The 20,562-nt window shown below is 44.2% G+C and overlaps 43 non-coding genes across 43 annotated transcripts; all 43 read right to left on the bottom strand.

The window, feature by feature from the left end:
- Positions 1-59: 59 nt before the first annotated feature.
- trnad-guc lies at positions 60-131 on the bottom strand. Its single transcript has one exon. It is a non-coding gene; the product is annotated as a tRNA-Asp (tRNA).
- Positions 132-663: 532 nt separating this feature from the next.
- On the bottom strand, positions 664-734 carry trnag-gcc. The gene has a single exon. It is a non-coding gene; the product is annotated as a tRNA-Gly (tRNA).
- A 120-nt stretch (positions 735-854) lies between these two features.
- trnad-guc lies at positions 855-926 on the bottom strand. The gene has a single exon. It is a non-coding gene; the product is annotated as a tRNA-Asp (tRNA).
- Positions 927-1,458: 532 nt separating this feature from the next.
- Positions 1,459-1,529, bottom strand: trnag-gcc. Its single transcript has one exon. It is a non-coding gene; the product is annotated as a tRNA-Gly (tRNA).
- A 120-nt stretch (positions 1,530-1,649) lies between these two features.
- On the bottom strand, positions 1,650-1,721 carry trnad-guc. Its single transcript has one exon. It is a non-coding gene; the product is annotated as a tRNA-Asp (tRNA).
- A 532-nt stretch (positions 1,722-2,253) lies between these two features.
- trnag-gcc lies at positions 2,254-2,324 on the bottom strand. The gene has a single exon. It is a non-coding gene; the product is annotated as a tRNA-Gly (tRNA).
- Positions 2,325-2,444: 120 nt separating this feature from the next.
- trnad-guc lies at positions 2,445-2,516 on the bottom strand. Its single transcript has one exon. It is a non-coding gene; the product is annotated as a tRNA-Asp (tRNA).
- A 532-nt stretch (positions 2,517-3,048) lies between these two features.
- trnag-gcc lies at positions 3,049-3,119 on the bottom strand. The gene has a single exon. It is a non-coding gene; the product is annotated as a tRNA-Gly (tRNA).
- Positions 3,120-3,239: 120 nt separating this feature from the next.
- On the bottom strand, positions 3,240-3,311 carry trnad-guc. Its single transcript has one exon. It is a non-coding gene; the product is annotated as a tRNA-Asp (tRNA).
- A 532-nt stretch (positions 3,312-3,843) lies between these two features.
- trnag-gcc lies at positions 3,844-3,914 on the bottom strand. Its single transcript has one exon. It is a non-coding gene; the product is annotated as a tRNA-Gly (tRNA).
- A 120-nt stretch (positions 3,915-4,034) lies between these two features.
- Positions 4,035-4,106, bottom strand: trnad-guc. The gene has a single exon. It is a non-coding gene; the product is annotated as a tRNA-Asp (tRNA).
- A 532-nt stretch (positions 4,107-4,638) lies between these two features.
- trnag-gcc lies at positions 4,639-4,709 on the bottom strand. The gene has a single exon. It is a non-coding gene; the product is annotated as a tRNA-Gly (tRNA).
- A 120-nt stretch (positions 4,710-4,829) lies between these two features.
- trnad-guc lies at positions 4,830-4,901 on the bottom strand. The gene has a single exon. It is a non-coding gene; the product is annotated as a tRNA-Asp (tRNA).
- A 532-nt stretch (positions 4,902-5,433) lies between these two features.
- Positions 5,434-5,504, bottom strand: trnag-gcc. The gene has a single exon. It is a non-coding gene; the product is annotated as a tRNA-Gly (tRNA).
- Positions 5,505-5,624: 120 nt separating this feature from the next.
- On the bottom strand, positions 5,625-5,696 carry trnad-guc. Its single transcript has one exon. It is a non-coding gene; the product is annotated as a tRNA-Asp (tRNA).
- Positions 5,697-6,228: 532 nt separating this feature from the next.
- On the bottom strand, positions 6,229-6,299 carry trnag-gcc. The gene has a single exon. It is a non-coding gene; the product is annotated as a tRNA-Gly (tRNA).
- A 120-nt stretch (positions 6,300-6,419) lies between these two features.
- On the bottom strand, positions 6,420-6,491 carry trnad-guc. The gene has a single exon. It is a non-coding gene; the product is annotated as a tRNA-Asp (tRNA).
- Positions 6,492-7,023: 532 nt separating this feature from the next.
- On the bottom strand, positions 7,024-7,094 carry trnag-gcc. Its single transcript has one exon. It is a non-coding gene; the product is annotated as a tRNA-Gly (tRNA).
- A 120-nt stretch (positions 7,095-7,214) lies between these two features.
- trnad-guc lies at positions 7,215-7,286 on the bottom strand. Its single transcript has one exon. It is a non-coding gene; the product is annotated as a tRNA-Asp (tRNA).
- A 532-nt stretch (positions 7,287-7,818) lies between these two features.
- On the bottom strand, positions 7,819-7,889 carry trnag-gcc. The gene has a single exon. It is a non-coding gene; the product is annotated as a tRNA-Gly (tRNA).
- A 120-nt stretch (positions 7,890-8,009) lies between these two features.
- trnad-guc lies at positions 8,010-8,081 on the bottom strand. Its single transcript has one exon. It is a non-coding gene; the product is annotated as a tRNA-Asp (tRNA).
- A 532-nt stretch (positions 8,082-8,613) lies between these two features.
- Positions 8,614-8,684, bottom strand: trnag-gcc. Its single transcript has one exon. It is a non-coding gene; the product is annotated as a tRNA-Gly (tRNA).
- Positions 8,685-8,804: 120 nt separating this feature from the next.
- On the bottom strand, positions 8,805-8,876 carry trnad-guc. The gene has a single exon. It is a non-coding gene; the product is annotated as a tRNA-Asp (tRNA).
- A 532-nt stretch (positions 8,877-9,408) lies between these two features.
- trnag-gcc lies at positions 9,409-9,479 on the bottom strand. The gene has a single exon. It is a non-coding gene; the product is annotated as a tRNA-Gly (tRNA).
- Positions 9,480-9,599: 120 nt separating this feature from the next.
- Positions 9,600-9,671, bottom strand: trnad-guc. Its single transcript has one exon. It is a non-coding gene; the product is annotated as a tRNA-Asp (tRNA).
- A 532-nt stretch (positions 9,672-10,203) lies between these two features.
- Positions 10,204-10,274, bottom strand: trnag-gcc. The gene has a single exon. It is a non-coding gene; the product is annotated as a tRNA-Gly (tRNA).
- Positions 10,275-10,394: 120 nt separating this feature from the next.
- trnad-guc lies at positions 10,395-10,466 on the bottom strand. The gene has a single exon. It is a non-coding gene; the product is annotated as a tRNA-Asp (tRNA).
- Positions 10,467-11,582: 1,116 nt separating this feature from the next.
- On the bottom strand, positions 11,583-11,653 carry trnag-gcc. Its single transcript has one exon. It is a non-coding gene; the product is annotated as a tRNA-Gly (tRNA).
- A 120-nt stretch (positions 11,654-11,773) lies between these two features.
- Positions 11,774-11,845, bottom strand: trnad-guc. Its single transcript has one exon. It is a non-coding gene; the product is annotated as a tRNA-Asp (tRNA).
- A 532-nt stretch (positions 11,846-12,377) lies between these two features.
- On the bottom strand, positions 12,378-12,448 carry trnag-gcc. The gene has a single exon. It is a non-coding gene; the product is annotated as a tRNA-Gly (tRNA).
- A 120-nt stretch (positions 12,449-12,568) lies between these two features.
- trnad-guc lies at positions 12,569-12,640 on the bottom strand. The gene has a single exon. It is a non-coding gene; the product is annotated as a tRNA-Asp (tRNA).
- Positions 12,641-13,172: 532 nt separating this feature from the next.
- Positions 13,173-13,243, bottom strand: trnag-gcc. The gene has a single exon. It is a non-coding gene; the product is annotated as a tRNA-Gly (tRNA).
- A 120-nt stretch (positions 13,244-13,363) lies between these two features.
- On the bottom strand, positions 13,364-13,435 carry trnad-guc. Its single transcript has one exon. It is a non-coding gene; the product is annotated as a tRNA-Asp (tRNA).
- A 532-nt stretch (positions 13,436-13,967) lies between these two features.
- On the bottom strand, positions 13,968-14,038 carry trnag-gcc. The gene has a single exon. It is a non-coding gene; the product is annotated as a tRNA-Gly (tRNA).
- A 120-nt stretch (positions 14,039-14,158) lies between these two features.
- Positions 14,159-14,230, bottom strand: trnad-guc. The gene has a single exon. It is a non-coding gene; the product is annotated as a tRNA-Asp (tRNA).
- Positions 14,231-14,762: 532 nt separating this feature from the next.
- On the bottom strand, positions 14,763-14,833 carry trnag-gcc. The gene has a single exon. It is a non-coding gene; the product is annotated as a tRNA-Gly (tRNA).
- Positions 14,834-14,953: 120 nt separating this feature from the next.
- trnad-guc lies at positions 14,954-15,025 on the bottom strand. Its single transcript has one exon. It is a non-coding gene; the product is annotated as a tRNA-Asp (tRNA).
- Positions 15,026-15,557: 532 nt separating this feature from the next.
- On the bottom strand, positions 15,558-15,628 carry trnag-gcc. Its single transcript has one exon. It is a non-coding gene; the product is annotated as a tRNA-Gly (tRNA).
- A 120-nt stretch (positions 15,629-15,748) lies between these two features.
- trnad-guc lies at positions 15,749-15,820 on the bottom strand. The gene has a single exon. It is a non-coding gene; the product is annotated as a tRNA-Asp (tRNA).
- Positions 15,821-16,352: 532 nt separating this feature from the next.
- trnag-gcc lies at positions 16,353-16,423 on the bottom strand. Its single transcript has one exon. It is a non-coding gene; the product is annotated as a tRNA-Gly (tRNA).
- A 120-nt stretch (positions 16,424-16,543) lies between these two features.
- On the bottom strand, positions 16,544-16,615 carry trnad-guc. The gene has a single exon. It is a non-coding gene; the product is annotated as a tRNA-Asp (tRNA).
- Positions 16,616-17,147: 532 nt separating this feature from the next.
- On the bottom strand, positions 17,148-17,218 carry trnag-gcc. The gene has a single exon. It is a non-coding gene; the product is annotated as a tRNA-Gly (tRNA).
- Positions 17,219-17,338: 120 nt separating this feature from the next.
- Positions 17,339-17,410, bottom strand: trnad-guc. The gene has a single exon. It is a non-coding gene; the product is annotated as a tRNA-Asp (tRNA).
- Positions 17,411-20,562: the final 3,152 nt, after the last annotated feature.

Raw genomic sequence — 20,562 nt, 5'->3', positions numbered from 1 at the left:
ATATGTTCCACTTTGTGGGCTCAGCAACATTGTTCACCCTAAAAAAAGAGCAGTACTTTCTCCCCGTCGGGGAATTGAACCCCGGTCTCCCGCGTGACAGGCGGGGATACTCACCACTATACTAACGAGGAGCAGGTGGGTTGGAACTTTGAAAAAACGTGGAGCATTGGTACTAACCCTAAATTTGGAATGTTGGGCTTAAACCCTTCTAACAAAAATATCTGTAGAGACTGAATGGTTGGAGCTAGGAACTACTATGACCCAGCTATGGAAAGCTGAGACTCTCACAAACACGTACATGTAATCGATTTTGCTCTATACCGCTCACAAGCCACACAATACTAGTTTGCAGGTGAGGCGTTTGTGGGTAATCCCAGGACATTGTCACAAATGCCAAACTCAAGACAGTTGTCACTGACAAGTTGGTTACTCTTTCCCATTTAACAACTAAAGCCTTGCAAAAAGTTAATCACCTCACACACTGGAAATCTGCAATGGATTCACCAAAGTCTACTGAGAATGAGTAAATGTTCAAAGTCTTATTTTTCAAGAGTCAGTTGAGAATTCGACCAAGACCAGAGATTTCTGTTTGCCTGGCAATCTAACACAGATTTCCTCCTCAGGGGTTTGCATACTTGTCGAAATGACATGTTCAAAACTTCCTGCATTGGCCGGGAATCGAACCCGGGCCTCCCGCGTGGCAGGCGAGAATTCTACCACTGAACAACCAATGCCTTGGAAGGCTGAGTTAACCTCAAAGGCAGGAAATTGTATCATAAAGCTTTTTTTCCAAGAATATGTTCCACTTTGTGGGCTCAACAACATTGTTCACCCTAAAAAAAGAGCAGTACTTTCTCCCCGTCGGGGAATTGAACCCCGGTCTCCCGCGTGACAGGCGGGGATACTCACCACTATACTAACGAGGAGCAGGTGGGTTGGAACTTTGAAAAAACGTGGAGCATTGGTACTAACCCTAAATTTGGAATGTTGGGCTTAAACCCTTCTAACAAAAATATCTGTAGAGACTGAATGGTTGGAGCTAGGAACTACTATGACCCAGCTATGGAAAGCTGAGACTCTCACAAACACGTACATGTAATCGATTTTGCTCTATACCGCTCACAAGCCACACAATACTAGTTTGCAGGTGAGGCGTTTGTGGGTAATCCCAGGACATTGTCACAAATGCCAAACTCAAGACAGTTGTCACTGACAAGTTGGTTACTCTTTCCCATTTAACAACTAAAGCCTTGCAAAAAGTTAATCACCTCACACACTGGAAATCTGCAATGGATTCACCAAAGTCTACTGAGAATGAGTAAATGTTCAAAGTCTTATTTTTCAAGAGTCAGTTGAGAATTCGACCAAGACCAGAGATTTCTGTTTGCCTGGCAATCTAACACAGATTTCCTCCTCAGGGGTTTGCATACTTGTCGAAATGACATGTTCAAAACTTCCTGCATTGGCCGGGAATCGAACCCGGGCCTCCCGCGTGGCAGGCGAGAATTCTACCACTGAACAACCAATGCCTTGGAAGGCTGAGTTAACCTCAAAGGCAGGAAATTGTATCATAAAGCTTTTTTTCCAAGAATATGTTCCACTTTGTGGGCTCAGCAACATTGTTCACCCTAAAAAAAGAGCAGTACTTTCTCCCCGTCGGGGAATTGAACCCCGGTCTCCCGCGTGACAGGCGGGGATACTCACCACTATACTAACGAGGAGCAGGTGGGTTGGAACTTTGAAAAAACGTGGAGCATTGGTACTAACCCTAAATTTGGAATGTTGGGCTTAAACCCTTCTAACAAAAATATCTGTAGAGACTGAATGGTTGGAGCTAGGAACTACTATGACCCAGCTATGGAAAGCTGAGACTCTCACAAACACGTACATGTAATCGATTTTGCTCTATACCGCTCACAAGCCACACAATACTAGTTTGCAGGTGAGGCGTTTGTGGGTAATCCCAGGACATTGTCACAAATGCCAAACTCAAGACAGTTGTCACTGACAAGTTGGTTACTCTTTCCCATTTAACAACTAAAGCCTTGCAAAAAGTTAATCACCTCACACACTGGAAATCTGCAATGGATTCACCAAAGTCTACTGAGAATGAGTAAATGTTCAAAGTCTTATTTTTCAAGAGTCAGTTGAGAATTCGACCAAGACCAGAGATTTCTGTTTGCCTGGCAATCTAACACAGATTTCCTCCTCAGGGGTTTGCATACTTGTCGAAATGACATGTTCAAAACTTCCTGCATTGGCCGGGAATCGAACCCGGGCCTCCCGCGTGGCAGGCGAGAATTCTACCACTGAACAACCAATGCCTTGGAAGGCTGAGTTAACCTCAAAGGCAGGAAATTGTATCATAAAGCTTTTTTTCCAAGAATATGTTCCACTTTGTGGGCTCAGCAACATTGTTCACCCTAAAAAAAGAGCAGTACTTTCTCCCCGTCGGGGAATTGAACCCCGGTCTCCCGCGTGACAGGCGGGGATACTCACCACTATACTAACGAGGAGCAGGTGGGTTGGAACTTTGAAAAAACGTGGAGCATTGGTACTAACCCTAAATTTGGAATGTTGGGCTTAAACCCTTCTAACAAAAATATCTGTAGAGACTGAATGGTTGGAGCTAGGAACTACTATGACCCAGCTATGGAAAGCTGAGACTCTCACAAACACGTACATGTAATCGATTTTGCTCTATACCGCTCACAAGCCACACAATACTAGTTTGCAGGTGAGGCGTTTGTGGGTAATCCCAGGACATTGTCACAAATGCCAAACTCAAGACAGTTGTCACTGACAAGTTGGTTACTCTTTCCCATTTAACAACTAAAGCCTTGCAAAAAGTTAATCACCTCACACACTGGAAATCTGCAATGGATTCACCAAAGTCTACTGAGAATGAGTAAATGTTCAAAGTCTTATTTTTCAAGAGTCAGTTGAGAATTCGACCAAGACCAGAGATTTCTGTTTGCCTGGCAATCTAACACAGATTTCCTCCTCAGGGGTTTGCATACTTGTCGAAATGACATGTTCAAAACTTCCTGCATTGGCCGGGAATCGAACCCGGGCCTCCCGCGTGGCAGGCGAGAATTCTACCACTGAACAACCAATGCCTTGGAAGGCTGAGTTAACCTCAAAGGCAGGAAATTGTATCATAAAGCTTTTTTTCCAAGAATATGTTCCACTTTGTGGGCTCAGCAACATTGTTCACCCTAAAAAAAGAGCAGTACTTTCTCCCCGTCGGGGAATTGAACCCCGGTCTCCCGCGTGACAGGCGGGGATACTCACCACTATACTAACGAGGAGCAGGTGGGTTGGAACTTTGAAAAAACGTGGAGCATTGGTACTAACCCTAAATTTGGAATGTTGGGCTTAAACCCTTCTAACAAAAATATCTGTAGAGACTGAATGGTTGGAGCTAGGAACTACTATGACCCAGCTATGGAAAGCTGAGACTCTCACAAACACGTACATGTAATCGATTTTGCTCTATACCGCTCACAAGCCACACAATACTAGTTTGCAGGTGAGGCGTTTGTGGGTAATCCCAGGACATTGTCACAAATGCCAAACTCAAGACAGTTGTCACTGACAAGTTGGTTACTCTTTCCCATTTAACAACTAAAGCCTTGCAAAAAGTTAATCACCTCACACACTGGAAATCTGCAATGGATTCACCAAAGTCTACTGAGAATGAGTAAATGTTCAAAGTCTTATTTTTCAAGAGTCAGTTGAGAATTCGACCAAGACCAGAGATTTCTGTTTGCCTGGCAATCTAACACAGATTTCCTCCTCAGGGGTTTGCATACTTGTCGAAATGACATGTTCAAAACTTCCTGCATTGGCCGGGAATCGAACCCGGGCCTCCCGCGTGGCAGGCGAGAATTCTACCACTGAACAACCAATGCCTTGGAAGGCTGAGTTAACCTCAAAGGCAGGAAATTGTATCATAAAGCTTTTTTTCCAAGAATATGTTCCACTTTGTGGGCTCAACAACATTGTTCACCCTAAAAAAAGAGCAGTACTTTCTCCCCGTCGGGGAATTGAACCCCGGTCTCCCGCGTGACAGGCGGGGATACTCACCACTATACTAACGAGGAGCAGGTGGGTTGGAACTTTGAAAAAACGTGGAGCATTGGTACTAACCCTAAATTTGGAATGTTGGGCTTAAACCCTTCTAACAAAAATATCTGTAGAGACTGAATGGTTGGAGCTAGGAACTACTATGACCCAGCTATGGAAAGCTGAGACTCTCACAAACACGTACATGTAATCGATTTTGCTCTATACCGCTCACAAGCCACACAATACTAGTTTGCAGGTGAGGCGTTTGTGGGTAATCCCAGGACATTGTCACAAATGCCAAACTCAAGACAGTTGTCACTGACAAGTTGGTTACTCTTTCCCATTTAACAACTAAAGCCTTGCAAAAAGTTAATCACCTCACACACTGGAAATCTGCAATGGATTCACCAAAGTCTACTGAGAATGAGTAAATGTTCAAAGTCTTATTTTTCAAGAGTCAGTTGAGAATTCGACCAAGACCAGAGATTTCTGTTTGCCTGGCAATCTAACACAGATTTCCTCCTCAGGGGTTTGCATACTTGTCGAAATGACATGTTCAAAACTTCCTGCATTGGCCGGGAATCGAACCCGGGCCTCCCGCGTGGCAGGCGAGAATTCTACCACTGAACAACCAATGCCTTGGAAGGCTGAGTTAACCTCAAAGGCAGGAAATTGTATCATAAAGCTTTTTTTCCAAGAATATGTTCCACTTTGTGGGCTCAGCAACATTGTTCACCCTAAAAAAAGAGCAGTACTTTCTCCCCGTCGGGGAATTGAACCCCGGTCTCCCGCGTGACAGGCGGGGATACTCACCACTATACTAACGAGGAGCAGGTGGGTTGGAACTTTGAAAAAACGTGGAGCATTGGTACTAACCCTAAATTTGGAATGTTGGGCTTAAACCCTTCTAACAAAAATATCTGTAGAGACTGAATGGTTGGAGCTAGGAACTACTATGACCCAGCTATGGAAAGCTGAGACTCTCACAAACACGTACATGTAATCGATTTTGCTCTATACCGCTCACAAGCCACACAATACTAGTTTGCAGGTGAGGCGTTTGTGGGTAATCCCAGGACATTGTCACAAATGCCAAACTCAAGACAGTTGTCACTGACAAGTTGGTTACTCTTTCCCATTTAACAACTAAAGCCTTGCAAAAAGTTAATCACCTCACACACTGGAAATCTGCAATGGATTCACCAAAGTCTACTGAGAATGAGTAAATGTTCAAAGTCTTATTTTTCAAGAGTCAGTTGAGAATTCGACCAAGACCAGAGATTTCTGTTTGCCTGGCAATCTAACACAGATTTCCTCCTCAGGGGTTTGCATACTTGTCGAAATGACATGTTCAAAACTTCCTGCATTGGCCGGGAATCGAACCCGGGCCTCCCGCGTGGCAGGCGAGAATTCTACCACTGAACAACCAATGCCTTGGAAGGCTGAGTTAACCTCAAAGGCAGGAAATTGTATCATAAAGCTTTTTTTCCAAGAATATGTTCCACTTTGTGGGCTCAGCAACATTGTTCACCCTAAAAAAAGAGCAGTACTTTCTCCCCGTCGGGGAATTGAACCCCGGTCTCCCGCGTGACAGGCGGGGATACTCACCACTATACTAACGAGGAGCAGGTGGGTTGGAACTTTGAAAAAACGTGGAGCATTGGTACTAACCCTAAATTTGGAATGTTGGGCTTAAACCCTTCTAACAAAAATATCTGTAGAGACTGAATGGTTGGAGCTAGGAACTACTATGACCCAGCTATGGAAAGCTGAGACTCTCACAAACACGTACATGTAATCGATTTTGCTCTATACCGCTCACAAGCCACACAATACTAGTTTGCAGGTGAGGCGTTTGTGGGTAATCCCAGGACATTGTCACAAATGCCAAACTCAAGACAGTTGTCACTGACAAGTTGGTTACTCTTTCCCATTTAACAACTAAAGCCTTGCAAAAAGTTAATCACCTCACACACTGGAAATCTGCAATGGATTCACCAAAGTCTACTGAGAATGAGTAAATGTTCAAAGTCTTATTTTTCAAGAGTCAGTTGAGAATTCGACCAAGACCAGAGATTTCTGTTTGCCTGGCAATCTAACACAGATTTCCTCCTCAGGGGTTTGCATACTTGTCGAAATGACATGTTCAAAACTTCCTGCATTGGCCGGGAATCGAACCCGGGCCTCCCGCGTGGCAGGCGAGAATTCTACCACTGAACAACCAATGCCTTGGAAGGCTGAGTTAACCTCAAAGGCAGGAAATTGTATCATAAAGCTTTTTTTCCAAGAATATGTTCCACTTTGTGGGCTCAGCAACATTGTTCACCCTAAAAAAAGAGCAGTACTTTCTCCCCGTCGGGGAATTGAACCCCGGTCTCCCGCGTGACAGGCGGGGATACTCACCACTATACTAACGAGGAGCAGGTGGGTTGGAACTTTGAAAAAACGTGGAGCATTGGTACTAACCCTAAATTTGGAATGTTGGGCTTAAACCCTTCTAACAAAAATATCTGTAGAGACTGAATGGTTGGAGCTAGGAACTACTATGACCCAGCTATGGAAAGCTGAGACTCTCACAAACACGTACATGTAATCGATTTTGCTCTATACCGCTCACAAGCCACACAATACTAGTTTGCAGGTGAGGCGTTTGTGGGTAATCCCAGGACATTGTCACAAATGCCAAACTCAAGACAGTTGTCACTGACAAGTTGGTTACTCTTTCCCATTTAACAACTAAAGCCTTGCAAAAAGTTAATCACCTCACACACTGGAAATCTGCAATGGATTCACCAAAGTCTACTGAGAATGAGTAAATGTTCAAAGTCTTATTTTTCAAGAGTCAGTTGAGAATTCGACCAAGACCAGAGATTTCTGTTTGCCTGGCAATCTAACACAGATTTCCTCCTCAGGGGTTTGCATACTTGTCGAAATGACATGTTCAAAACTTCCTGCATTGGCCGGGAATCGAACCCGGGCCTCCCGCGTGGCAGGCGAGAATTCTACCACTGAACAACCAATGCCTTGGAAGGCTGAGTTAACCTCAAAGGCAGGAAATTGTATCATAAAGCTTTTTTTCCAAGAATATGTTCCACTTTGTGGGCTCAGCAACATTGTTCACCCTAAAAAAAGAGCAGTACTTTCTCCCCGTCGGGGAATTGAACCCCGGTCTCCCGCGTGACAGGCGGGGATACTCACCACTATACTAACGAGGAGCAGGTGGGTTGGAACTTTGAAAAAACGTGGAGCATTGGTACTAACCCTAAATTTGGAATGTTGGGCTTAAACCCTTCTAACAAAAATATCTGTAGAGACTGAATGGTTGGAGCTAGGAACTACTATGACCCAGCTATGGAAAGCTGAGACTCTCACAAACACGTACATGTAATCGATTTTGCTCTATACCGCTCACAAGCCACACAATACTAGTTTGCAGGTGAGGCGTTTGTGGGTAATCCCAGGACATTGTCACAAATGCCAAACTCAAGACAGTTGTCACTGACAAGTTGGTTACTCTTTCCCATTTAACAACTAAAGCCTTGCAAAAAGTTAATCACCTCACACACTGGAAATCTGCAATGGATTCACCAAAGTCTACTGAGAATGAGTAAATGTTCAAAGTCTTATTTTTCAAGAGTCAGTTGAGAATTCGACCAAGACCAGAGATTTCTGTTTGCCTGGCAATCTAACACAGATTTCCTCCTCAGGGGTTTGCATACTTGTCGAAATGACATGTTCAAAACTTCCTGCATTGGCCGGGAATCGAACCCGGGCCTCCCGCGTGGCAGGCGAGAATTCTACCACTGAACAACCAATGCCTTGGAAGGCTGAGTTAACCTCAAAGGCAGGAAATTGTATCATAAAGCTTTTTTTCCAAGAATATGTTCCACTTTGTGGGCTCAGCAACATTGTTCACCCTAAAAAAAGAGCAGTACTTTCTCCCCGTCGGGGAATTGAACCCCGGTCTCCCGCGTGACAGGCGGGGATACTCACCACTATACTAACGAGGAGCAGGTGGGTTGGAACTTTGAAAAAACGTGGAGCATTGGTACTAACCCTAAATTTGGAATGTTGGGCTTAAACCCTTCTAACAAAAATATCTGTAGAGACTGAATGGTTGGAGCTAGGAACTACTATGACCCAGCTATGGAAAGCTGAGACTCTCACAAACACGTACATGTAATCGATTTTGCTCTATACCGCTCACAAGCCACACAATACTAGTTTGCAGGTGAGGCGTTTGTGGGTAATCCCAGGACATTGTCACAAATGCCAAACTCAAGACAGTTGTCACTGACAAGTTGGTTACTCTTTCCCATTTAACAACTAAAGCCTTGCAAAAAGTTAATCACCTCACACACTGGAAATCTGCAATGGATTCACCAAAGTCTACTGAGAATGAGTAAATGTTCAAAGTCTTATTTTTCAAGAGTCAGTTGAGAATTCGACCAAGACCAGAGATTTCTGTTTGCCTGGCAATCTAACACAGATTTCCTCCTCAGGGGTTTGCATACTTGTCGAAATGACATGTTCAAAACTTCCTGCATTGGCCGGGAATCGAACCCGGGCCTCCCGCGTGGCAGGCGAGAATTCTACCACTGAACAACCAATGCCTTGGAAGGCTGAGTTAACCTCAAAGGCAGGAAATTGTATCATAAAGCTTTTTTTCCAAGAATATGTTCCACTTTGTGGGCTCAGCAACATTGTTCACCCTAAAAAAAGAGCAGTACTTTCTCCCCGTCGGGGAATTGAACCCCGGTCTCCCGCGTGACAGGCGGGGATACTCACCACTATACTAACGAGGAGCAGGTGGGTTGGAACTTTGAAAAAACGTGGAGCATTGGTACTAACCCTAAATTTGGAATGTTGGGCTTAAACCCTTCTAACAAAAATATCTGTAGAGACTGAATGGTTGGAGCTAGGAACTACTATGACCCAGCTATGGAAAGCTGAGACTCTCACAAACACGTACATGTAATCGATTTTGCTCTATACCGCTCACAAGCCACACAATACTAGTTTGCAGGTGAGGCGTTTGTGGGTAATCCCAGGACATTGTCACAAATGCCAAACTCAAGACAGTTGTCACTGACAAGTTGGTTACTCTTTCCCATTTAACAACTAAAGCCTTGCAAAAAGTTAATCACCTCACACACTGGAAATCTGCAATGGATTCACCAAAGTCTACTGAGAATGAGTAAATGTTCAAAGTCTTATTTTTCAAGAGTCAGTTGAGAATTCGACCAAGACCAGAGATTTCTGTTTGCCTGGCAATCTAACACAGATTTCCTCCTCAGGGGTTTGCATACTTGTCGAAATGACATGTTCAAAACTTCCTGCATTGGCCGGGAATCGAACCCGGGCCTCCCGCGTGGCAGGCGAGAATTCTACCACTGAACAACCAATGCCTTGGAAGGCTGAGTTAACCTCAAAGGCAGGAAATTGTATCATAAAGCTTTTTTTCCAAGAATATGTTCCACTTTGTGGGCTCAGCAACATTGTTCACCCTAAAAAAAGAGCAGTACTTTCTCCCCGTCGGGGAATTGAACCCCGGTCTCCCGCGTGACAGGCGGGGATACTCACCACTATACTAACGAGGAGCAGGTGGGTTGGAACTTTGAAAAAACGTGGAGCATTGGTACTAACCCTAAATTTGGAATGTTGGGCTTAAACCCTTCTAACAAAAATATCTGTAGAGACTGAATGGTTGGAGCTAGGAACTACTATGACCCAGCTATGGAAAGCTGAGACTCTCACAAACACGTACATGTAATCGATTTTGCTCTATACCGCTCACAAGCCACACAATACTAGTTTGCAGGTGAGGCGTTTGTGGGTAATCCCAGGACATTGTCACAAATGCCAAACTCAAGACAGTTGTCACTGACAAGTTGGTTACTCTTTCCCATTTAACAACTAAAGCCTTGCAAAAAGTTAATCACCTCACACACTGGAAATCTGCAATGGATTCACCAAAGTCTACTGAGAATGAGTAAATGTTCAAAGTCTTATTTTTCAAGAGTCAGTTGAGAATTCGACCAAGACCAGAGATTTCTGTTTGCCTGGCAATCTAACACAGATTTCCTCCTCAGGGGTTTGCATACTTGTCGAAATGACATGTTCAAAACTTCCTGCATTGGCCGGGAATCGAACCCGGGCCTCCCGCGTGGCAGGCGAGAATTCTACCACTGAACAACCAATGCCTTGGAAGGCTGAGTTAACCTCAAAGGCAGGAAATTGTATCATAAAGCTTTTTTTCCAAGAATATGTTCCACTTTGTGGGCTCAGCAACATTGTTCACCCTAAAAAAAGAGCAGTACTTTCTCCCCGTCGGGGAATTGAACCCCGGTCTCCCGCGTGACAGGCGGGGATACTCACCACTATACTAACGAGGAGCAGGTGGGTTGGAACTTTGAAAAAACGTGGAGCATTGGTACTAACCCTAAATTTGGAATGTTGGGCTTAAACCCTTCTAACAAAAATATCTGTAGAGACTGAATGGTTGGAGCTAGGAACTACTATGACCCAGCTATGGAAAGCTGAGACTCTCACAAACACGTACATGTAATCGATTTTGCTCTATACCGCTCACAAGCCACACAATACTAGTTTGCAGGTGAGGCGTTTGTGGGTAATCCCAGGACATTGTCACAAATGCCAAACTCAAGACAGTTGTCACTGACAAGTTGGTTACTCTTTCCCATTTAACAACTAAAGCCTTGCAAAAAGTTAATCACCTCACACACTGGAAATCTGCAATGGATTCACCAAAGTCTACTGAGAATGAGTAAATGTTCAAAGTCTTATTTTTCAAGAGTCAGTTGAGAATTCGACCAAGACCAGAGATTTTGTTTGTTCTGCCTCAGGGGTTTGCATACTTGTCGAAATGACATGTTCAAAACTTCCTGCATTTCCTCCCGCGTGGCAGGCGAGAATTCTTGCAACTTTGAGTCGAAATTGACATGTTCAAAACTTCTGCAGGGCTGGGTTGGAACTTTGAAAAAACGTGGAGCATTGGTACTAACCCTAAATTTGGAATGTTGGGCTTAAACCCTTCTAACAAAAATATCTGTAGAGACTGAATGGTTGGAGCTAGGAACTACTATGACCCAGCTATGGAAAGCTGAGACTCTCACAAACACGTACATGTAATCGATTTTGCTCTATACCGCTCACAAGCCACACAATACTAGTTTGCAGGTGAGGCGTTTGTGGGTAATCCCAGGACATTGTCACAAATGCCAAACTCAAGACAGTTGTCACTGACAAGTTGGTTACTCTTTCCCATTTAACAACTAAAGCCTTGCAAAAAGTTAATCACCTCACACACTGGAAATCTGCAATGGATTCACCAAAGTCTACTGAGAATGAGTAAATGTTCAAAGTCTTATTTTTCAAGAGTCAGTTGAGAATTCGACCAAGACCAGAGATTTCTGTTTGCCTGGCAATCTAACACAGATTTCCTCCTCAGGGGTTTGCATACTTGTCGAAATGACATGTTCAAAACTTCCTGCATTGGCCGGGAATCGAACCCGGGCCTCCCGCGTGGCAGGCGAGAATTCTACCACTGAACAACCAATGCCTTGGAAGGCTGAGTTAACCTCAAAGGCAGGAAATTGTATCATAAAGCTTTTTTTCCAAGAATATGTTCCACTTTGTGGGCTCAACAACATTGTTCACCCTAAAAAAAGAGCAGTACTTTCTCCCCGTCGGGGAATTGAACCCCGGTCTCCCGCGTGACAGGCGGGGATACTCACCACTATACTAACGAGGAGCAGGTGGGTTGGAACTTTGAAAAAACGTGGAGCATTGGTACTAACCCTAAATTTGGAATGTTGGGCTTAAACCCTTCTAACAAAAATATCTGTAGAGACTGAATGGTTGGAGCTAGGAACTACTATGACCCAGCTATGGAAAGCTGAGACTCTCACAAACACGTACATGTAATCGATTTTGCTCTATACCGCTCACAAGCCACACAATACTAGTTTGCAGGTGAGGCGTTTGTGGGTAATCCCAGGACATTGTCACAAATGCCAAACTCAAGACAGTTGTCACTGACAAGTTGGTTACTCTTTCCCATTTAACAACTAAAGCCTTGCAAAAAGTTAATCACCTCACACACTGGAAATCTGCAATGGATTCACCAAAGTCTACTGAGAATGAGTAAATGTTCAAAGTCTTATTTTTCAAGAGTCAGTTGAGAATTCGACCAAGACCAGAGATTTCTGTTTGCCTGGCAATCTAACACAGATTTCCTCCTCAGGGGTTTGCATACTTGTCGAAATGACATGTTCAAAACTTCCTGCATTGGCCGGGAATCGAACCCGGGCCTCCCGCGTGGCAGGCGAGAATTCTACCACTGAACAACCAATGCCTTGGAAGGCTGAGTTAACCTCAAAGGCAGGAAATTGTATCATAAAGCTTTTTTTCCAAGAATATGTTCCACTTTGTGGGCTCAGCAACATTGTTCACCCTAAAAAAAGAGCAGTACTTTCTCCCCGTCGGGGAATTGAACCCCGGTCTCCCGCGTGACAGGCGGGGATACTCACCACTATACTAACGAGGAGCAGGTGGGTTGGAACTTTGAAAAAACGTGGAGCATTGGTACTAACCCTAAATTTGGAATGTTGGGCTTAAACCCTTCTAACAAAAATATCTGTAGAGACTGAATGGTTGGAGCTAGGAACTACTATGACCCAGCTATGGAAAGCTGAGACTCTCACAAACACGTACATGTAATCGATTTTGCTCTATACCGCTCACAAGCCACACAATACTAGTTTGCAGGTGAGGCGTTTGTGGGTAATCCCAGGACATTGTCACAAATGCCAAACTCAAGACAGTTGTCACTGACAAGTTGGTTACTCTTTCCCATTTAACAACTAAAGCCTTGCAAAAAGTTAATCACCTCACACACTGGAAATCTGCAATGGATTCACCAAAGTCTACTGAGAATGAGTAAATGTTCAAAGTCTTATTTTTCAAGAGTCAGTTGAGAATTCGACCAAGACCAGAGATTTCTGTTTGCCTGGCAATCTAACACAGATTTCCTCCTCAGGGGTTTGCATACTTGTCGAAATGACATGTTCAAAACTTCCTGCATTGGCCGGGAATCGAACCCGGGCCTCCCGCGTGGCAGGCGAGAATTCTACCACTGAACAACCAATGCCTTGGAAGGCTGAGTTAACCTCAAAGGCAGGAAATTGTATCATAAAGCTTTTTTTCCAAGAATATGTTCCACTTTGTGGGCTCAGCAACATTGTTCACCCTAAAAAAAGAGCAGTACTTTCTCCCCGTCGGGGAATTGAACCCCGGTCTCCCGCGTGACAGGCGGGGATACTCACCACTATACTAACGAGGAGCAGGTGGGTTGGAACTTTGAAAAAACGTGGAGCATTGGTACTAACCCTAAATTTGGAATGTTGGGCTTAAACCCTTCTAACAAAAATATCTGTAGAGACTGAATGGTTGGAGCTAGGAACTACTATGACCCAGCTATGGAAAGCTGAGACTCTCACAAACACGTACATGTAATCGATTTTGCTCTATACCGCTCACAAGCCACACAATACTAGTTTGCAGGTGAGGCGTTTGTGGGTAATCCCAGGACATTGTCACAAATGCCAAACTCAAGACAGTTGTCACTGACAAGTTGGTTACTCTTTCCCATTTAACAACTAAAGCCTTGCAAAAAGTTAATCACCTCACACACTGGAAATCTGCAATGGATTCACCAAAGTCTACTGAGAATGAGTAAATGTTCAAAGTCTTATTTTTCAAGAGTCAGTTGAGAATTCGACCAAGACCAGAGATTTCTGTTTGCCTGGCAATCTAACACAGATTTCCTCCTCAGGGGTTTGCATACTTGTCGAAATGACATGTTCAAAACTTCCTGCATTGGCCGGGAATCGAACCCGGGCCTCCCGCGTGGCAGGCGAGAATTCTACCACTGAACAACCAATGCCTTGGAAGGCTGAGTTAACCTCAAAGGCAGGAAATTGTATCATAAAGCTTTTTTTCCAAGAATATGTTCCACTTTGTGGGCTCAACAACATTGTTCACCCTAAAAAAAGAGCAGTACTTTCTCCCCGTCGGGGAATTGAACCCCGGTCTCCCGCGTGACAGGCGGGGATACTCACCACTATACTAACGAGGAGCAGGTGGGTTGGAACTTTGAAAAAACGTGGAGCATTGGTACTAACCCTAAATTTGGAATGTTGGGCTTAAACCCTTCTAACAAAAATATCTGTAGAGACTGAATGGTTGGAGCTAGGAACTACTATGACCCAGCTATGGAAAGCTGAGACTCTCACAAACACGTACATGTAATCGATTTTGCTCTATACCGCTCACAAGCCACACAATACTAGTTTGCAGGTGAGGCGTTTGTGGGTAATCCCAGGACATTGTCACAAATGCCAAACTCAAGACAGTTGTCACTGACAAGTTGGTTACTCTTTCCCATTTAACAACTAAAGCCTTGCAAAAAGTTAATCACCTCACACACTGGAAATCTGCAATGGATTCACCAAAGTCTACTGAGAATGAGTAAATGTTCAAAGTCTTATTTTTCAAGAGTCAGTTGAGAATTCGACCAAGACCAGAGATTTCTGTTTGCCTGGCAATCTAACACAGATTTCCTCCTCAGGGGTTTGCATACTTGTCGAAATGACATGTTCAAAACTTCCTGCATTGGCCGGGAATCGAACCCGGGCCTCCCGCGTGGCAGGCGAGAATTCTACCACTGAACAACCAATGCCTTGGAAGGCTGAGTTAACCTCAAAGGCAGGAAATTGTATCATAAAGCTTTTTTTCCAAGAATATGTTCCACTTTGTGGGCTCAGCAACATTGTTCACCCTAAAAAAAGAGCAGTACTTTCTCCCCGTCGGGGAATTGAACCCCGGTCTCCCGCGTGACAGGCGGGGATACTCACCACTATACTAACGAGGAGCAGGTGGGTTGGAACTTTGAAAAAACGTGGAGCATTGGTACTAACCCTAAATTTGGAATGTTGGGCTTAAACCCTTCTAACAAAAATATCTGTAGAGACTGAATGGTTGGAGCTAGGAACTACTATGACCCAGCTATGGAAAGCTGAGACTCTCACAAACACGTACATGTAATCGATTTTGCTCTATACCGCTCACAAGCCACACAATACTAGTTTGCAGGTGAGGCGTTTGTGGGTAATCCCAGGACATTGTCACAAATGCCAAACTCAAGACAGTTGTCACTGACAAGTTGGTTACTCTTTCCCATTTAACAACTAAAGCCTTGCAAAAAGTTAATCACCTCACACACTGGAAATCTGCAATGGATTCACCAAAGTCTACTGAGAATGAGTAAATGTTCAAAGTCTTATTTTTCAAGAGTCAGTTGAGAATTCGACCAAGACCAGAGATTTCTGTTTGCCTGGCAATCTAACACAGATTTCCTCCTCAGGGGTTTGCATACTTGTCGAAATGACATGTTCAAAACTTCCTGCATTGGCCGGGAATCGAACCCGGGCCTCCCGCGTGGCAGGCGAGAATTCTACCACTGAACAACCAATGCCTTGGAAGGCTGAGTTAACCTCAAAGGCAGGAAATTGTATCATAAAGCTTTTTTTCCAAGAATATGTTCCACTTTGTGGGCTCAGCAACATTGTTCACCCTAAAAAAAGAGCAGTACTTTCTCCCCGTCGGGGAATTGAACCCCGGTCTCCCGCGTGACAGGCGGGGATACTCACCACTATACTAACGAGGAGCAGGTGGGTTGGAACTTTGAAAAAACGTGGAGCATTGGTACTAACCCTAAATTTGGAATGTTGGGCTTAAACCCTTCTAACAAAAATATCTGTAGAGACTGAATGGTTGGAGCTAGGAACTACTATGACCCAGCTATGGAAAGCTGAGACTCTCACAAACACGTACATGTAATCGATTTTGCTCTATACCGCTCACAAGCCACACAATACTAGTTTGCAGGTGAGGCGTTTGTGGGTAATCCCAGGACATTGTCACAAATGCCAAACTCAAGACAGTTGTCACTGACAAGTTGGTTACTCTTTCCCATTTAACAACTAAAGCCTTGCAAAAAGTTAATCACCTCACACACTGGAAATCTGCAATGGATTCACCAAAGTCTACTGAGAATGAGTAAATGTTCAAAGTCTTATTTTTCAAGAGTCAGTTGAGAATTCGACCAAGACCAGAGATTTCTGTTTGCCTGGCAATCTAACACAGATTTCCTCCTCAGGGGTTTGCATACTTGTCGAAATGACATGTTCAAAACTTCCTGCATTGGCCGGGAATCGAACCCGGGCCTCCCGCGTGGCAGGCGAGAATTCTACCACTGAACAACCAATGCCTTGGAAGGCTGAGTTAACCTCAAAGGCAGGAAATTGTATCATAAAGCTTTTTTTCCAAGAATATGTTCCACTTTGTGGGCTCAACAACATTGTTCACCCTAAAAAAAGAGCAGTACTTTCTCCCCGTCGGGGAATTGAACCCCGGTCTCCCGCGTGACAGGCGGGGATACTCACCACTATACTAACGAGGAGCAGGTGGGTTGGAACTTTGAAAAAACGTGGAGCATTGGTACTAACCCTAAATTTGGAATGTTGGGCTTAAACCCTTCTAACAAAAATATCTGTAGAGACTGAATGGTTGGAGCTAGGAACTACTATGACCCAGCTATGGAAAGCTGAGACTCTCACAAACACGTACATGTAATCGATTTTGCTCTATACCGCTCACAAGCCACACAATACTAGTTTGCAGGTGAGGCGTTTGTGGGTAATCCCAGGACATTGTCACAAATGCCAAACTCAAGACAGTTGTCACTGACAAGTTGGTTACTCTTTCCCATTTAACAACTAAAGCCTTGCAAAAAGTTAATCACCTCACACACTGGAAATCTGCAATGGATTCACCAAAGTCTACTGAGAATGAGTAAATGTTCAAAGTCTTATTTTTCAAGAGTCAGTTGAGAATTCGACCAAGACCAGAGATTTCTGTTTGCCTGGCAATCTAACACAGATTTCCTCCTCAGGGGTTTGCATACTTGTCGAAATGACATGTTCAAAACTTCCTGCATTGGCCGGGAATCGAACCCGGGCCTCCCGCGTGGCAGGCGAGAATTCTACCACTGAACAACCAATGCCTTGGAAGGCTGAGTTAACCTCAAAGGCAGGAAATTGTATCATAAAGCTTTTTTTCCAAGAATATGTTCCACTTTGTGGGCTCAGCAACATTGTTCACCCTAAAAAAAGAGCAGTACTTTCTCCCCGTCGGGGAATTGAACCCCGGTCTCCCGCGTGACAGGCGGGGATACTCACCACTATACTAACGAGGAGCAGGTGGGTTGGAACTTTGAAAAAACGTGGAGCATTGGTACTAACCCTAAATTTGGAATGTTGGGCTTAAACCCTTCTAACAAAAATATCTGTAGAGACTGAATGGTTGGAGCTAGGAACTACTATGACCCAGCTATGGAAAGCTGAGACTCTCACAAACACGTACATGTAATCGATTTTGCTCTATACCGCTCACAAGCCACACAATACTAGTTTGCAGGTGAGGCGTTTGTGGGTAATCCCAGGACATTGTCACAAATGCCAAACTCAAGACAGTTGTCACTGACAAGTTGGTTACTCTTTCCCATTTAACAACTAAAGCCTTGCAAAAGTTAATCACCTCACACACTGGAAATCTGCAATGGATTCACCAAAGTCTACTGAGAATGAGTAAATGTTCAAAGTCTTATTTTCAAGAGTCAGTTGAGAATTCGACCAAGACCAGAGATTTCTGTTTGCCTGGCAATCTAACACAGATTTCCTCCTCAGGGGTTTGCATACTTGTCGAAATGACATGTTCAAAACTTCCTGCATTGGCCAGGAATCGAACCCGGGCCTCCCGCGTGGCAGGCGAGAATTCTACCACTGAACAACCAATGCCTTGGAAGGCTGAGTTAACCTCAAAGGCAGGAAATTGTATCATAAAGCTTTTTTTCCAAGAATATGTTCCACTTTGTGGGCTCAACAACATTGTTCACCCTAAAAAAAGAGCAGTACTTTCTCCCCGTGGGGGAATTGAATCCCGGTCTCTCCCGCGTGACAGGCGGGGATACTCACCACTATACTAACGAGGAGCAGGTGGGTTGGAACTTTGAAAAAACGTGGAGCATTGGTACTAACCCTAAATTTGGAATGTTGGGCTTAAACCCTTCTAAACAAAAATATCTGTAGAGACTGAATGGTTGGAGCTAGGAACTACTATGACCCAGCTATGGAAAGCTGAGACTCTCACAAACACGTACATGTAATCGATTTTGCTCTATACCGCTCACAAGCCACACAATACTAGTTTGCAGGTGAGGCGTTTGTGGGTAATCCCAGGACATTGTCACAAATGCCAAACTCAAGACAGTTGTCACTGACAAGTTGGTTACTCTTTCCCATTTAACAACTAAAGCCTTGCAAAAAGTTAATCACCTCACACACTGGAAATCTGCAATGGATTCACCAAAGTCTACTGAGAATGAGTAAATGTTCAAAGTCTTATTTTTCAAGAGTCAGTTGAGAATTCGACCAAGACCAGAGATTTTCTGTTTGCCTGGCAATCTAACACAGATTTCCTCCTCAGGGGTTTGCATACTTGTCGAAATGACATGTTCAAAACTTCCTGCATTGGCCAGGAATCGAACCCGGGCCTCCCGCGTGGCAGGCGAGAATTCTACCACTGAACAACCAATGCCTTGGAAGGCTGAGTTAACCTCAAAGGCAGGAAATTGTATCATAAGCTTTTTTTCCAAGAATATGTTCCACTTTGTGGCTCAACAACATTGTTCACCCTAAAAAAAGAGCAGTACTTTCTCCCCGTGGGGGAATTGATCCCGGTCTCCCGCGTGACAGGCGGGGATACTCACCACTATACTAACGAGGAGCAGGTGGGTTGGAACTTTGAAAAAACGTGGAGCATTGGGTACTAACCCTAAATTTGGAATGTTGGCTTAAACCCTTCTAACAAAAATATCTGTAGAGACTGAATGGTTGGAGCTAGGAACTACTATGACCCAGCTATGGAAAGCTGAGACTCTCACAAACACGTACATGTAATCGATTTTGCTCTATACCGCTCACAAGCCACACAATACTAGTTTGCAGGTGAGGGCGTTTGTGGGTAATCCCAGGACATTGTCACAAATGCCAAACTCAAGACAGTTGTCACTGACAAGTTGGTTACTCTTTCCATTTAACAACTAAAGCCTTGCAAAAAGTTAATCACCTCACACACTGGAAATCTGCAATGGATTCACCAAAGTCTACTGAGAATGAGTAAATGTTCAAAGTCTTATTTTTCAAGAGTCAGTTGAGAATTCGACCAAGACCAGAGATTTCTGTTGCCTGGCAATCTAACACAGATTTCCTCCTCAGGGGTTTGCATACTTGTCGAAATGACATGTTCAAAAACTTCCTGCATTGGCCAGGAATCGAACCCGGGCCTCCCGCGTGGCAGGCGAGAATTCTACCACTGAACAACCAATGCCTTGGAAGGCTGAGTTAACCTCAAGGCAGGAAATTGTATCATAAAGCTTTTTTTCCAAGAATATGTTCCACTTTGTGGCTCAACAACATTGTTCACCCTAAAAAAAGAGCAGTACTTCTCCCCGTGGGGGAATTGAATCCCGTCTCCCGCGTGACAGGCGGGGATACTCACCACTATACTAACGAGGAGCAGGTGGGTTGGAACTTTGAAAAAAACGTGGAGCATTGGTACTAACCCTAAATTTGGATGTTGGGCTTAAACCCTTCTAACAAAAATATCTGTAGAGACTGAATGGTTGGAGCTAGGAACTACTATGACCCAGCTATGGAAAGCTGAGACTCTCACAAACACGTACATGTAATCGATTTTGCTCTATACCGCTCACAAGCACACAATACTAGTTTGCAGGTGAGGCGTTTGTGGGTAATCCCAGGACATTGTCACAAATGCCAACTCAAGACAGTTGTCACTGACAAGTTGGTTACTCTTTCCCATTTAACACTAAAGCCTTGCAAAAAGTTAATCACCTCACACACTGGAAATCTGCAATGGATTCACCAAAGTCTACTGAGAATGAGTAAATTGTTCAAAGTCTTATTTTTCAAGAGTCAGTTGAGAATTCGACCAAGACCAGAGATTTCTGTTTGCCTGGCAATCTAACACAGATTTCCTCCTCAGGGGTTTGCATACTTGTCGAAATGACATGTTCAAAACTTCCTGCATTGGCCAGGAATCGAACCCGGGCCTCCCGCGTGGCAGGCGAGAATTCTAACCACTGAACAACCAATGCCTTGGAAGGCTGAGTTAACCTCAAAGGCAGGAAATTGTATCATAAAGCTTTTTTCCAAGAATATGTTCCACTTTGTGGGCTCAACAACATTGTTCACACCTAAAAAAAAGAGCAGTACTTTCTCCCCGTGGGGGAATTGAATCCCGGTCTCCCGCGTGACAGGCGGGATA

This window comes from Oncorhynchus mykiss, unplaced genomic scaffold (assembly GCF_013265735.2).
Source record: "Oncorhynchus mykiss isolate Arlee unplaced genomic scaffold, USDA_OmykA_1.1 un_scaffold_413, whole genome shotgun sequence".
Lineage (NCBI taxonomy): Eukaryota > Metazoa > Chordata > Actinopteri > Salmoniformes > Salmonidae > Oncorhynchus > Oncorhynchus mykiss.
Note: the sequence above shows the minus strand (reverse complement) of the source record. Positions and strands in the feature narration are given on the sequence as shown.